Genomic DNA, 14,214 nt, shown 5'->3' on the forward strand with positions numbered 1-14,214 from the left:
CGGCAAAGAGTGATGTTTTTATCTCTTCCTTTCCGATTTGTATCCCCTTGATCCCCCTTTGTTGTCTAATTGCTCCAGCCAAGACTTCCAGTACTATGTTGAATAGGTAGGGGGAGAGTGGGCAGCCTTGTTGAGTCCTTGATTTTAGTGGGATTGCTTCAAGTTTCCTGCCATTAAGTTTGATGTTGGCTGTTGGTTTGCTGTATATTAATTTTTTTATGTTTAAGTATGGACCGTGGATTCCTGTTCTTTCCAGGACTGTTAACATGTAGGGGTGTTGGATTTTGTCAAATGCTTTCTCAGCATCTAGTGTGATGACCATGTGAGTTTGATCTTTGAGTTTGTTGATATGGTGGATTACATTGATGGATTTCCTTATGTTAAACCATGCCTGCATCCCAGGGATGAAGCCTACTTGGTTATTATGAATCATCGTTTTGTATGTTCTTGGATTCGGTTTGCAAGGATTTCTTTGAGTATTTTTGCATGAATGTTCATAAGTGAGATTGGTCTGAAGTTCTCTTTCATTGTAGGGTCTTTGTGTGGTTTAGGTACTAGGGTTATTGTAACCTCAAAAAATGAGTTAGGTAGTATTCCATCTGATTCTATCTTCTGGTATAGTTTGGAGAGTATTGGTGTTATGTCCGCAAGAAATGTCTGATAAAATTCTGCACTGAACCCATCTGGAGTTGGGCTTTTTTTGGTTGGGAGGCTTTTGATGACTTCTCCTATTTCTTTAGGTGTTATAGGGTTATTTAGATGGTTTACTTGGTCCTGGTTTAACTTTGGGATCTTGTATCTGTCTAGGAATTCGTCCATTTCCTTCAGATTTTCCAATATTGTGGAGGATAATATTTTGTATTAGGATCTGATGATTTCTTGAATTTCCTCAGTTTCAGTTCTTATGTCTCTACTTTCCTTTCTGATTTTGTTAATTTTTATACTCTTTCTTTGCCCTCTAGTTTGTCTAGCCATGGGTTTATCAATCTTCTTGATTTTCTCATAGAACCAACTTTTGGTTTTGTTGATTTTTTCAATGGTTTTTTTGTTTCTATTTGGTTTATATCTGCCCAAATTTAGATTATTTCTTGCTGTCTATTCTTCTTGGTTATATCTGCTTTCTTTTGTACTAGGGCTTTTAGCTGTGCTCTCGGGTTGCTGATTTAATCTCTCTCCAGTTTCTTTTTGGAAGAACTTAGGACTATGAGTTTCCCTCTCAGTACTGCTTTCATTGCATCTCTTAGGTTGGTTATATTGTGTCTTCATTTTTGTTGAATTCTAGAAAATCCTTAATTTCTTTCTTTATTTCTTCTTTGACTCCGCTATCGTTTAACAGAGCGTTGTTTAGTTTCCATGTGTATGTGGGTTTTTGTTGTCTTTGTTGTTAAAGACCAGCCATAGACCATCATTATCTGAGAGGATGCATGGGAGTATTTCAATCTTCTTATATTGATGGAGGCTTGTTCTGTGTCCAATTATTGGGTCAATTTTCAAGAAGGTGGAATGGGGTGGTGAGAAGAAGGTGTATTCTTTTACTTTAGGATAATATGTTTTGTATATATCTATTAACTCTAGTTGGTTCAAAGTCTCTGCTAGTTTTGCAGTGTCCTTGTTCAGTTTCTGTTTCCATGATCTCTCCATTGGAGAGAGTGGGGTATTAAAGTTTTCCACTATTATTGTGTGGGGTGAAATGTATTTTTTGAGCTTTAGTAGGGTTTCTTCTATGAAAGCTGGTGCTTTTTTATTTGGAGCATATATGTTAAGGATTGAGAGTTCCTCCTGACATATTTCCCCAGTAATGAGTAAAAAGTGTCCTTCCTTATCTTTTTTGATAACTTTTGGTTGGAAGTTTACTTTATTCGATATTAGAATAGCCACTCCAGCTTGCTTCTTGGAGCTGTTTGCTTGGAAGTTTTTTTCCCACCCTTTTACTCTGAGATAGTGTCTGTCTCTGTCTCTGAGATGAGTTTCCTGTATGTAGCAAATAGCTGGATTTTGTTTATGTATCCAGTCTGATAGCCTATGTCTCTTTATTGGGGAGTTGAGTCCATTTATGTTAATAGATATCAAGAATAGTGGTTTCTGTTTCCTGCTATTATTGCTTTTGTAGGTTGAGTTGTGTCTGTGTTTTTTTCTTCTTTTAGTTTTCTTGTTTAGGAGTTTTCTTGTTTTTACTAGGCTGTATTTTCCCTCATTGTATTGGGTTTTCCACCTATAATTCGTTGTAGTGCTGGGTTTGTGGTCAGATATTGTGTAAATTTTGATTTGTCTTGAAATATCTTCATCTCTCCATCGATGTTGATTGATAGTTTTGCTGGGTATAGCAGCTTGGGCTGGCACTTTTGCTCTCTTAGGGTGTGCATGATGTCTGTCCAGGCTCTTCTAGCTTTCATAGTCTCTCTTGAGAAATCGGGTGTGAGTCTGATTGGCCTGCCTTTATATGTTACCTGACCTATTTTCCTTACTGCTTTTAGTATTCTTTCTTTGCTTTGGGCACTTGATGTTTTTACTATTATGTGTCGGGAGGTATTTCTTTTCTGGTCCAACCTATTTGAAGTTCTGAAGGCTTCTTTTATGCTCGTGGTTATCTCATTCTTGAGAGTAGGGAAGTTTTCTTCTACGATTTTGTTGAAGATATTTACTGTGCCTCTTAGTTGATACTCTGCTCCCTCTTCTATTCCTATTATCCTTAGGTTCAGTCTTCTCATTGTGTCTTGGATTTCCTGGACATTTTGGATTAGGAGCTTTTTGTTTATTGCATATTCTCTGGCTGTTTTGTCTATGTTTGCAATGATGTCTTCTGCCCCCGAGATTCTCTCTTGATCTCTTGTAATCTATTGGAAATGCTTGCTTCTGTGACTCCTGCTTTCTTTTTTTGGTGTTCTGCCTCTATGGTTATCTCTTTTAGTGTTTTCTTTATTGTGTCAATTCCTGTTTTAATTTCCCTCTTTCATTCCTTTATTTCTTTGGTTCTGTTTTTCTCTAGTTCTTGGAGTTCTTTGAGTGTTTTTCTTTTTTCTTCTTTAAAAGCTTCTGAATCTTTTTGCTTTTCCTCCCTTTTTTGTTTAAGTATCTCTATCAGCATCTTGAGGTATGATTTCAGGTCTGTGTCTTCTTTTTCTGGAGTGTTTGGAATTCTGATATTTGCTGTTATGGGAGAAATGGGTTCTGGTGTTGCTGGATTGTCTTGGTTTTTTTGGGATATACTCTTTCACTTTCCTCTTACCATTTTGTTTTCAGTGATATGTTCTTGCCTTTCCCTTGTATCTGCTCTGTGTCCCTGGATCTCCACTGTTCCAGGTGTCAGATGGGCCGAGCCCTGTTCTATGTCTCAGGGTCGTCAAGTTGGAAAAGAAATTCCAACGTTCTGTGCCTGTTCACTTACTCAGACAGGGCAGGGCAGGGCAAGGCAGGCGGTGCACTTTCCGCGTGCACTCCACAGAGATCTCTCTGCTCCCCGGCAACCCAGGTTTCACACCCACCAGTTGCTCAGCCTCTATGAGCCGTCGTTCTGGGTGGCAGATGGGCCACGCTCCGCTCTGTGTTCTGAAGTCGCCGCTGGGTGGAAACAGAAGTTCTAATTTTCTGTTCCTGGTCACTGAATCAGGCAAGGCAGGGCAGGGCAAGGCATAGGGTGCACTTTCCTTGTGCACTCCGCAGAGATCCCTCCGCTCCCCTGCAGCTTAGGTCTCCCACTCACCAGTTGTTCAGCCTTGATTAGCTGCTGTTCTGAGTGGCAGATGGGCCAGGCTCCGCTCTGCATCCTGAAGTCACTGTGGGGTGGAAACAGAAGTTCTAATTTTCTTTTCCTGGTCGCTGGATCAGGCAAGGCAGGGCTGGGCAAGGCAGGAGGTGCACTTTCCGTGTGCACTCCGCACAGATCTCTCTGCTCCCCGGTAGCCCAGGTCTCTCCCCCACCAGTTGCTCAGCCTCTACGAGCCGCCGTTCCCGGTGGTAGATGGGCCAGGCTCAGCTCTGTGTCCTGAAGTCCCAAAAATTTCTTAAGTCTTGACTTTGCACTTGGCATATCCTCACCTATTTCAGTCATTTAAATAAATGTATGTGATGATACCCATGTCGAAATAAACAGTGGAAGTAAGATTTTATTATAGGATGACAAACACCTGTTAATGTTTATATGCATATATATGTATATGTTCATCACACTTATTTATCTATGCTTTTCAGTGATTTAATAGAAGATAACTATAGTTTCCATCATGTCACCTTTCTCCTCTACTGTAAGAGAGAGGCAATACACCCTATGGTTACATAGCCATGACTGCAGGGAAAATAGATCTGTCACATCATGATATCACTTTGTCAGCAGTGTCTTGACAACAAATACTTCCATGTGATAAAGCTGACAGTATGTTGTAAATAGTAGATTTTAATCTTTATGAGAGGACGTGTGCTACTATCAAACAGCTCTCAATTGATGTTGCATTGCAGAATCGTAGCAACCTCCCTTATCTATGTTCACATTTTCAGAGTGCTATACTGGGCAATTTACTTGGGTCCAGGTCCTTGCCCATGGCACAAAAATTCAAGTGAATCTATGAATGAACATAGGAATGAAATGTCTTTGTTAAAGTAGGAGAACAGAATTTGATACTTTCTTGTTTAAATTGTGCTCCCATTTGATAATTGAGTTTATGACTTTAGATTTCAATGTCATGATTGACATTAAAAGACATAATTACTGAAAATGTTGAATTACAAGTAAAGTTATTTGGTGTCAGAGTATCCATAGACTTTTTTCTTAACGAACAGGAGAGATCCCTATCTTTTATTTTACTTCTTAGATTTCACCAGTTTTTTTCTCAGAATTATAGGGCTGATCATAAAGAATGAAAGAGCTTGTCATGTATCATGTTTTCTGCATTGAATTAACTGAACTGTAAATAGGACTTTTTGGTCAATAACATAAAGCACACTGCCCAGATCACACAAAGAAAAACCTAGAGATTCTGACATTTAGTGGTGTGAAGAATGAGCCACACTAAAAGCTGCCTTCACAAGTCAATTCAAATAAAGGGCATTGTGTTACCTTATTGATCTATTCCCCTATGTCATTTAAAAAACCAGGCATACCAGAAATTACACTTCCATTCCTTTGTGCATTTTTCTTCCTCCAAGGACAGTTGTTACTCTCCAATACAATTCTTGGCATATTGCTAAATACTTTCAATATTGCTGCTGATTAAACTCCAATAACTTCACCTACAATTTATTGATGACCTTTCTTTATAATGTTGTCTAGCAATTTTCTTTTACATGTCACTCCCAGTAGCAAATCCTATGTCTTGTCACTGCCTATAACCATAGCTCGTCTCTAATTTCAATGACTCCACACACCATCATGAAAACAGCTCTAATTTTCCCAACTCATGTCTTCAGCTGCTTTTTAAAAAAGTTTTTCTTTTCTATCATTCTTGTTTTTAATATATTTAGATTAATGTTAAGTGTTTGTGCATGCCTTTGTGTATGAATGTGTGTGTATGCATGTGTGTGTGCACATATGTGTGTGTACTCGTGCGTGCATGTACGTGTGTGTGTATCTGTGTGTGTGTGTATCTGTGTATGTGTGTATGTGTGTGTGTGTGTGTGTGTGCGTGTGTGTGTGTGTGCATATACACTGTGTGAACATATGGATGTCAAAGAACAACTAGAACTCAGGTTGTCTTCTTCCTTTGTTTGGGTATCATAAGTTGAGATCAGGTTGACAAGCTTGGTGGCAAGTGTCTTTATATTCTGAGCCTTCTAGTCTACTTTTCGTCATTCAAACATAATTGATACACCTTCTTATTGTTATTTAAACCCCAATAATCTTAAATTCCTTACATGCTTTCCACCTCCCTGTCCCCTCTTCTTATTGCCAATCCCACATGGAGAGATTGTTTCATGTGCTCTACTCTTGCTTAGGCAGAAATAAAAGCTCAATTCTGAGTTCACCCTAATTCTTTCTTATTGTGTGGCATTACCAGACATAAAATGTGTCTAAGAATTGGACCTGAAGAAGAAACAGTTCTTAAAGTTCTTGGTTGGCACATGGGGTAATTATAGAAGCTACCTGGGCTTCTTTTACATGCCCATTCTTTTCTTCTAAGCACTTACGACATATTCTCTTGTCTCCTTAATCTGCAAACTACTCCTTTTATCTTTAAACAAATACAATATTGCTTCACAGAGAATTTAATGGCCATTATCTATAATAAATAAAACCCAAGGATATTGACTTTTTCATTTAGGGCTATTTGAAGTTAGGACTTTTCTTCCTCTTAGCCTCATACTCCAAGAAATAAGACTCAGACTCAAAATATACTTGAAAATGTCTCAGCCATAAAGTGAATCTCTCCTCTGACTAGATAATAACAAAAGATAAACCATTTATGCCGATCTAAATTCTAAAAAATGGATGGTTACCCGTGCTCAGGTGCCATTTGTCCATCTTGCCACATCCCCCAACAAATCTCCTACCTGACTCTCTCAGTTTTTTTTTTTTTTTTTTTTGCTTCCCAGATAACCCAGCACTATTTCTTCCTAAGCTACAGGCTATAGACTTTTACCTGACAGGTGATGCATACAGTATGCAGGATATTCTCTCTGCAATTTCCCTTTTTATTGTAATAAAAGTTTCATTTGCTTTCAAATATAAATTGAATATAATTATTAACATTTGTGAAAAACTAGAAGATATATATTTATAATTTCTAGTCCAAAGTATTTGCCAACTTTAGAAAACATTCTATTATATATTTTATTTTGTTATGTTTAAGGTTTTATACTTAATTTAATTTCTATTCTAATTTTTATTACCACCCTAAAATATCTTAACATTGACCATCTTCTTAAATCTTACATTTAATCTTGTAATAAGACTATGACTATCTAGTCTTCAACCCATCAGAGACCTGACATTGAGTAAACATTATTAAGTATGTGGGAAGCACAGCAATGCAGCTTTCAAAAATTATAGATGTGATAGGCACAGATGAGCTGGACAGTCCCCACTATTCTCTATAATGTTGAAGCATCTATCTTTACCCTATTTACCCATAATATCTTACAGACCCTATGTGAAGCAGTAGTTATTATGGACCTTCTTGTCTTGGAAGAGCTTGGCAGTTGACTTCCCTATATCTTCTTGTTCTTTCTAGACAGATTTGTCTGTAGTTGAAGCATGGGCCTTTTTTCCCCTTCAGTGGCTAGCTTGCCACAAGTGAAGCAAGTCCAAATGGAATTGCCACTCATCATCCTCTTTGAAGTGGAATGGGGCATTGTCAGGAGCAAACCTGACTCATGGTCAAATGGTCCTTAATAGTGAAATAATTTTAACTTCTATTTTCTCTGGATCTCTGAGATTTTTGAAGTACAAATATCTACCTATACTATTGGTATTATACATTATATTATATACCTCTATATTATGTACATAGAGCATATCTGAATTGTAAGTTTGTCTAGCTATTTACTACCTGGATAACATTTAAAACATTTACTTTAATTAAGTAAACTAGTATGATCATCAATTTTCCTATCTGACTATTAGTTTGCATTATGTAATTCTTTTAGACAGTTTGTAAGAGTCATTAAGAGGACTGAGATTCAACCTTGTAGAATTAAATGAGTTGCACAGGTATAATACTATATGAGTTAAAATATGCAATTATTATGTTGTAATAAATCTAACCTTAAATTTTGTATCAAAATACAAACATACCAATTAAAATGTAAACATGTAAACATGCAATGATATACAGAACTCTGTTCCAATGTAAGAAAAGATAACCTCAATTCTGCGTTAATTATTAAAAATCAAAATCTAAGTTCATGCCTATAAAATACTTTTGTTTAAATGTAGATTTATTAATCTATCTCTGTTTGTTTAACATCTCACAATATTACCATATTTTAAGAGTAGAGCATACAATCCTTTCCTATTTGTCTAATTTCTTTTAATAATACTGTATATTTTTTTCTTTCCAACCTCTCTCCCTTTACCTGTGCTCAGGTTTCATGGTTACCTGAGCTCAGCTACTATCATCTTTCACATCTCATCTCCCAGCTAATCTCCATCCTGACTCTCTAGAACAATCCTTGTTGCTTCCCAGATGTCCCACATATGACCCGTCTAAGCCATATGTCATAGGCTTTTTAATTAGCAACTAATACATCCATGCAACACAGCAGGTATTCTCTCTATATAGGCTACAGAGGTCTCTTAAACAGCAATTTTCCCTTTTTTAACCACAGGTTGAACTTTTGTTGCAAAAATATAATGTATAGATAATACCAAAATTGTTGTCAACATTTAATAATTTCAGCATTTATTGAGTAACTGAAAAAAAAACTGTAAAATGCTGTATATTCTCTACTCAGTTTTCTCTTTCTCCTCTCTTGCACTTCTTCTTCCTCCTTCTTTGCCTTCTTCCTTTTGTAATTGTCACTATAGACCCTATTTTATTAATTGAAAAATGAGATATAGAAGATAAGGTGAAGATCATGGCCTACCTGAATTCCCATGACTTTCAATTCACACAACCATGCAGCTTGGTTGATGTGAAGAATTTCAACAATTTTATTTTGTATCATAATACCAATAAAGGCCAATTTAGCATTTCAAGATACTCTTCTTATTAAAACACCTACATGTACTTTATGCTCATTGTTACTGGTGGGATCTTTATCACACTATCAATCCATTTTTTTAAAAAAGTGCTGACAAAAATGTATTGTATAACTTTATGCAAAAAAAATGCTTAAAATCTGTATATGTATCTTTGTTTTGTAAAATAAAGTTGTTAAAAAAAAACCTTCTAACCATGTGGAAAGCATTGGGAGAGAGTTGAAATGTTTTTGCTAGGTGAAAAGGAGCCAGTCACATTCACTCTGGCTGGAGTTCAGCTATCCACTGATAGATGTGAATAGGCTCAGAGGAAATGACTAGAGAAAGTTGCCTCTGTGACTCTGTGTCACTTGTGTTCCATTATCTATCAGGCTAGCCTTAGACTATTCTTATGAAAAGTCTTGCCACAGGAAAAGTAAAATGACTCACTCAATGAAAACATTTTAAAACTCTGCTGATCCTTTAACTGCTAAAATGGTACCAGTCATATTAACTCCTGTGGCTAGTTCAAAGTAGGAAGCCATTGTAAAGTTCGTAGAGAAAGTTGAGGGATGAAAGCTCGAGTCTTCATTTTTTTTCAAAGAACTAAAATGGAGGGACAAGCTAATTTTCCTAAGAAACAGGCTCACCCTTTCTGCAATGTAGGCCCCAAATAAAGCAGCCCAGCATCTGCTTTACTATTTTATCCAGTTTTAGTATTTAACACTACTGGTAACTCGACATGGGATTTCCAGTGATATAAAGGTATCTGTGTTTGTAAATATTAACAGGGATATGTTGCAAACATAAGCAGTTTCAGAGCAATGTTGTCTGAATTTGTAATTCTCTTCCAAAAGGTGCATTGAACCAATTCACCTGGCATCTAGTGGTTTCATGGTTCACAAGTCTGTTTTCTGGAATTTGATGCAGCTGTTCTCTCTGAGTGACAGTCAACAGGGAAAGGTGGATAAATAAATAAAGATTTTGAAAGCCATCCCACATCTCTGAAGGTCAGCTCTCCATTTACTGCCTGGGTCAGGAATATAGCGAAGTTAGTCTTAATAATTGCTCAAGAGTTTTCAGAGAGATTCATTATCAACATTCACAGCTTGGCTTCAGTCCAGTACTATTTTACAGAGCTAAATTTTAAGTTCTAAGCAAAAGCAAAATGCTCTTCCCAGAGAACCGAGACTTGCAATATATTATGAATCAGTTATTTTGTAAGATTGAGTAATATGAGTATGTTTGTCTAATTTACCAAATCATAAAATAGTCAACAGAGAAGAAAGTATGCATAGGTTAATCAATCAAAGTTGAAGGAAATTATTAGTTCTGCAATGAAAAGAAATTTTTAAAAAAGTTGTAAAATCTCGTCCTTTGCCCTAAAGTGACCCTTTGTGTTTTACTTTCAGTTTGCATTTTATTTTCGCTTTCATATTATTATTTGTATCCTTCTTCATACTTCTTGTTCTTCTTAAATATTGTTTTTAAACTCGAAAATCTTCAGAATTTCCTCCTGAGCTTCATTTTTTCTCATTAAGATATTTTCTTCGAAAAAAATTTCTATCTTGTCTATGAGTTAAATACTGTCTAGATACTTGCTAAATTATTAAGCACCTTTAATGTGTATTTTCTCGAGGCAGTGACAAAATGAAGATGGTACATAGGAAAATCACTTCCTAATACAGCCAGTAATGGCAAGTGTCACCTGGAGACAATTCAAAATGACAGATTAGACTAAAAGTCTGTTGTTTATTAAGAGGAATTTGCTAAAAGCATTTAACAATATTAGATAATAGTTTTCTTTCAAAAAACATTGTATTTATTCTAAGGAAGTGCTATGAATACTGTTGAGTTTTAATAATGATATGTATGCTTTTAATTAAAATTTGAAGTTATATTTGTGTATGTGTATATGCTGGTGTGTGTGTGTGCCCTATTGTGAAAAAAAGAGAGAAACAGAGAGAGACAGAGAGAATGAGAGAGAGAGAGAACAAGAGAGAAAGAGAGAGAGAGAGAGAGAGAGAGAGAGAGAGAGAGAGAGAGAGAGAGAATAGCAGTGCAGAAGTAGCCAGATATTAATACTAGGATATCTGTGTCAATTTGTTCTCACTTAATGTACTTTTACAACTGGGTCTCTCATTCACCCTGGAGTGCCCTGTTTCACCTAAAATGTCTGGCCACTGAGGCTAGAGAATTTATGTCTTATCTATTTCTGGGGTTAGAGCTCTGTGCTACATTGTTTGGCGTTTTATATGGAAGCTAGGCATCTGACCTCAATTTCATACTTGTGCTCCTAGAACTTCACCCACTGAGCCAAATCCTCCTCTTATAAATTAATGTAATGTAATTTAATAATCATGAGAAATCTAACTTCAGGCTAGTTATAGAAAATTACCTGTGTACTACGGAGGATAAGATGATCTATGTGATCTTAGCCAGTCTGACTGGTGTGATGTGAAATCTCAATGTTGTTTTGATTTGTATTTCCCTGATGGCTAACGACATCTTAGCCATTCAGTATTCCCCCATTTTTAATAGGGCTATCTAGTTCACTGGAGTCTAACTTCTCGAATTCTCAGTATATACTGGATATTATTAGCCTTCTTTCATGAGGTCCCATTTGTTGATTCTCAATCTCAGAGCATAAGCCACTGGTGCTCTCTTCAGGAAAATTTCTACTGTGCTTATTTGTTTAAGTCTCTTCCCCATTTTCACTTCTGTTAGGTTTAGTGTGTCTGGCTTTTTTGTGAAACTCCTTGATCCATGTAGACTTAAGCTTTGTACAAGAAGATAAGACTAGATCAGTTTGCATTCTTCTACATGCTGACCTCCAGTTGAACTAACACCATTTGCTGAAAATGCTCTCTTTTTTACACTAGATGGTTTTAGCTCCTTTGTCAAACAAATATCAAGTGACCATAGGTGTATGGGTTCATGTCTGGGTCTTCATTTCTATTCCATTGATTTACCTGCCTGGCTCTGTATCAATTTTATGCGGTTTTGTTTGTTTTTCTTTGATTTTATCATTGTTGCTCTGTGATACATCTTGAAGTAGGGCTTGGTGATTTCCCCAGAAGTTCTTATACTATTGAGAAGAGTTTCCGTTATTTTGGGTTTTTGGTTATCTCAAATGAATATGCAAATTTCTCTTTAGTGTGAATTTTGATGGGAGTTGCATTGAATTTGTAGATTGCTTTTGGCAAGATGGCCATTTTTACTATATTAACCCTGCAAATCCAAGAGTGTGGGAGATTTTTTCATCTTCTGAGATCTTCAATTTCTTTCATCGTAGACTTGAAATTTGTGTCATACTGATCTTTCACTTAAGAAGTTCCATTTTAACTCTAAACAGATTTTCAGTTTATACCAAAAAAAAAAAAAAAGCCTGAAGTTTATTGGATATATAAGCTGTAGCAGGAAAATAAAATTAATCACCTTTTAAAGGAGTGATTATGAGATACCTAACAGGTACCTAGCATGTATTAAATTATACTGCAAAAACTTGGGTTCACTGACTTAAAAGCAGTGATCAGTGCTTTCAAGACAAAGGCTCTGGGAGGAGATTTACATGGAAAGTCTATTGTGCATAGGAATGAGCCCTGTACATCAGTGGAGAAAGGAATGTATATCAGAAAGTCTGCTTTCTCATCCAGATTTTCTATTGAGTCCTAAACAGGAACAGGTTCTTCAAGGCACCAATCCATCTTGCAATTAGATTTTTTTCAAGTATGCTCCCATCCTTAGGTCATCTTAGTAACTTGTAGTAGACCACCTGACTGAAACATGAAACTTGAGATACAATTATAGTTAAAAGGTAGATGTTTTCTTCACAACATGAATGGATATTTCTGATCTCTGTTTTCTAACCATACTGAGTAACTAGTCAAGTTTAGTTATGCTAGATGAAGTTAAAATTTTTCCTCTTCTATGACTGTTGATCTCTCATTCCTGCCTCATGAGATCATATTTTGTGATAAAACATGACCTCTGTCCTGGATTCAGGATGTTTAACTAACTCACGTTTCATCAATTAGAAGTTGAAAAAAAGACTCTGGAGAGCTTAGCTATGAACTGGTGAAGGGATCAAGGTATTTCCTTACACACAAATAGACAAAGTCAGAGAATTAAAAGTAGCAATATGGAAAGTATTTAAAAACCTGTCCAAGTAGAGGTACACTCCTTTGGTTCAACTTCCTTGAATGATCTTTTGGGGGCTCTCTGGTTTGCTTTGCCAATGCAATTTCATAGTTTCTTTTGTTCTAAGTTGGCAAAATAGCATGATTTTGAAGCTCCACTCACTTTCAGTGTTGTTACAAACTCATTAGTCTCTGTACCCACTTACATTTTAACTGGATTCCAAGTAAACAGCACACATAATTGCATATTGTGAATCTGCCACCTTGATCTGTAAAATCTCTATTTTGGCATTAGTAACATCTCTTATTAGCACAAAGAACCTGGACTAAGAGTTCTATTTTAATATTGTCTAACAAACAAGACATTCTTCAAACTAGGAAAATAGATATGTTCTCAAGGACGCAGAGCGGAGCCCGGCCCATCTGCCACCCGAAACGACAGCTCTAAAAAGGCTGAACAACTGGTGAGTGGGAGAACTAGGCTGCAGGGGAGCGGAGGGATCTCTGTGGAGTGCACACGGAAAGTGCACCCCCTGCCTTGCCCTGCCCTGCCTTGCCTGATCCAGCGAACAGGAAGAGATATTTAGAACTTCTGTTTCCACCCGGCTGCAACTTCAGGAAGCAGAGCAGAGCCTGGCCCATCTGCCACCCAGAACAATGGCTCGTAAAGGCTGAGCAACTGGTGGGTGGGAGACCTGGGCTGCTTGGGAGCAGAGAGATCTCTGAGGAGTGCACACGGAAAGTGCACCCCCTGACTTGCCCTGACCTGCACTGCCTGAGCCAGCAACCAGGAACAGAAAGTTGAAACTTCTTTTTCCACCCGACAATTTTGAGGCATAGAACAGGGCTTGGCCCATCTGACACCTGAACCAGTGGAGATCCAGGGACACAGACCAGATACAAGGGAAAGGCAAGAACATATCACTGACAATAAAATGGTAAGAGGAAAGCAAAAGAGTATATCCCAAGGAAACAAAGACAATCTAGAAGCACCAGAACCCAGCTCTCCCATAACAGCAAACATCGGAATTCCAAACACTCCAGAAAAAGAAGACACAGACCTGAAATCATACCTCAAGATGCTGATAGAGATACTTAAACAAGAAAGGGAGGAAAATCAAAATGATTCAGAAGCTCTTAAAGAAGAAACAAGAAAAACACTCAAAGAACTTAAAGAACTAGAGGAAAACAGAACCAAAGAAATAAAGGAATGGAAGAGGGAAATTAAAAAGGAAATTGACACAATAAAGAAAACTCTAAAAGAGATAAACCTAGAGACAGAACACCAAAAGAAAAAAAAAAGAAGAAATCAGGAGTCAAGAAGCAACCATTTCCAATAGATTACAAGAGATCAAAGAGAGAATCTAGAGGCAGAAGACAACATTGTAAACATAGAAAAAACAGCTAGAGAAGATGCAAAAAACAAAAAGCTCCTAACTCAAAATGTCCAGAAAATCCAAGACACAA

The sequence above is a fragment of the Micromys minutus genome (assembly GCF_963924665.1).
Source record: "Micromys minutus genome assembly, chromosome: 8".
Lineage (NCBI taxonomy): Eukaryota > Metazoa > Chordata > Mammalia > Rodentia > Muridae > Micromys > Micromys minutus.